General features: G+C 27.0%; 1 non-coding gene across 1 annotated transcript; it reads left to right on the forward strand.

Moving 5' to 3' along the window:
- The first annotated feature begins 1,252 nt into the window (after positions 1-1,252).
- LOC112210109 (U2 spliceosomal RNA) lies at positions 1,253-1,445 on the forward strand. The gene has a single exon (XR_002944997.1). It is a non-coding gene; the product is annotated as a U2 spliceosomal RNA (small nuclear RNA).
- Positions 1,446-2,522: the final 1,077 nt, after the last annotated feature.

A 2,522-nucleotide genomic window follows, 5' to 3' on the forward strand; every position in this document is an offset into this window, starting at 1 on the left:
AGAATAATTTTGTAAAAAATAAAATTAATTAATTATATTTTAACATTAATATTTATTTTATTGTACATAATAATGGTGGATACATTTTTAGTATAAACACACCAGCTTTTCATAATAACAGATATGAGTTTTCAATGTCAGGACATCTTACATGTATTTTCTGTTTACTGGAAGCATCAGATAGGGAGTGGTTATTAATTTAACAAGAATAAATTCTTAAAAAATAAAATTAATTCATTATATTTTATTATTGATATTTAATTTATTATACATGAAAAAGGAGGTAACTTTTTAGTGTAAACGTGCATTTTTTATGCATAGAAGAGTATGGTACCATTTGAATACCAATTCAATAGAAGCAATAATTCTCTGAAAAAATAAAATGAAGTGATTATATTTTATTAGTAGTATAAATTTTATTGTGCATAATAAAAAAAAAAAGTGGTGAAGTTCTAGTGTAAACACACCTAATGTATTTTCTGTGCATTAAAAGCTTAAGGTGTGAATACAAATTTAATTGGAATAATAATTAAGAAAAAAATAAAATGAAGTAAGTAAATTTTATTATTGATATTTATTTTATTTTCCACAATAATAGTGATGAATGTTTAATGTAAGTACAACTTGGATGTATTTTCTATGTACTAGAAACATCAGAAATGGAGGGAATATTTATTTAACAAGAATATTGATTTCATAAAAAATAAAATAATTTACTTATGTTTTAATATTAATATTTATTTTATTGTACATAATAATAGGGGTATATTATTTGTATAAAGTGCCTTTAAACATTTTTTTTTGTATTAGAAGTGGAAGATAGTGTTCTAATATTGATTTAATGAGAATATCAATTTTTAAAATATTAAAATTAAATTTTACTTTTAGTTTGAGACAATTATAACTTAAAATTTTCTCATGAAGTTCAAAGGATATTAGAACCAGGTGTGGTTGCTGCCCTACGTGTTGGTAGATACCTTGAAGTAGTTCCAGTATTCGGTCACAGGGTGCAGCACTGAAGTGACTGCGATCTATTACTATTACTTATAGGTCTTTATTCTGCCTTTATGATATTTGACGGATGTTTAAGTTACACAGGGTGTGATTGGCGTTGGAATCTGCCGATGGAGTGACGCCATTACCTTAAAAATCGATTATCTCGAGTTTGGATTTAGATATCGGGACGCGGTTTGTTCCCACCGTTTTAGCGATTCTTTCTGCATTTATATTAGGGTTTAAACATTCGTTTAGTATCGCTTCTCGGCCTATTGGCTAAGATCAAAGTGTAGTATCTGTTCTTATCAGCTTAATCTCTGGTACGATCCTCATCGAGGATCCAGAAGATTAAACTGATTTTTGGAAAATGACGGAGTGCTAGGGGCTTGCTCCACCTCTGTCGCGGGTTGACCCGGTATTGCAGTACCTCCGGGAACGGCCCATTTAATTACACTTCATACATTACCTAAGTAATTAATTACAATCTGGTATAATCGGGTAATTCGAATATGCAGTATTACGATTTCTTATAATTAATTCTCACTACACTCTCTCGGGGCATGTCGCACGGTCTCAAGCATTAACATACTCCTCGGGCTTCTTAGACGATGCTTGTCTCAACTATATACAAATCCGACAGGAAAAAAATTACTGTTTTCCAGTAAAAGGATCATTTAAAGTAGTTTCGGAGAGATTATGTACTTAGTTTATATATACGTGAGCATGAGTTGTTATAATCGATAGTACTCCATGAATAGTTGCTTCGATAATACAATAACAGACCTTTATGATGAAGATGTTCAAAAGTTTACAAAATTGATTGACAAAAAATAAAAGATTCAATAATTAATCTCAAATTAGCATTAGAAATGTTTTATTTTCACAAGTAGCAACTCCAATAATAAATAAAAGATAAAATATTTAATAATTAACCTCAAACTGGCATAAGAAATGTTTTATAGGTTCATAGGAATTCTTAAAGTTTATAGTATCCAATAAACAAAAATAAATAAATAAAAGATTTCAATGATTAATATTAAATTGGCATAAAAAATATATGAAAAGTTATAATAAATACATAGGTTCACAGGAATTCTTAAAATTAATTATATTTTCACAAGTAGCTACTCCAATAAAAAAAAAATATTTAATAATTAACCTCAAACTGGCATCAGAAATATAAGAAATGTTCTATAGATTCATAGGAATTCTTTTAAAGTGTATAGTATCCAATAAACAAAGATAAATAAATAAAAGATTTAAATGATTAATATCAAATTGGCATCAAAATATATGAAAAGTTATAATAAATTCATAGGTTGGCAGGAATTCTTAAAGTTAATAGTATTCTCACAAATAGCTTCTCCAATAAAAAAATAAATAAAAGATTTAAATGATTAATATCAAATAGGCATAAAAAATATATGAAAAGTTATAATAAATTCATAGATTTGCAGGAATTCTTAAATTTTATAGTATTCTCACAAATAGCTACTCCAATAAAAAAAAAATCGAAGATTTAATAA

The sequence above is a fragment of the Halyomorpha halys genome, unplaced genomic scaffold (genome assembly GCF_000696795.3).
Source record: "Halyomorpha halys isolate HHAL.00 unplaced genomic scaffold, Hhal_1.1 Scaffold1523.1, whole genome shotgun sequence".
In the NCBI taxonomy this organism is placed as follows: domain Eukaryota; kingdom Metazoa; phylum Arthropoda; class Insecta; order Hemiptera; family Pentatomidae; genus Halyomorpha; species Halyomorpha halys.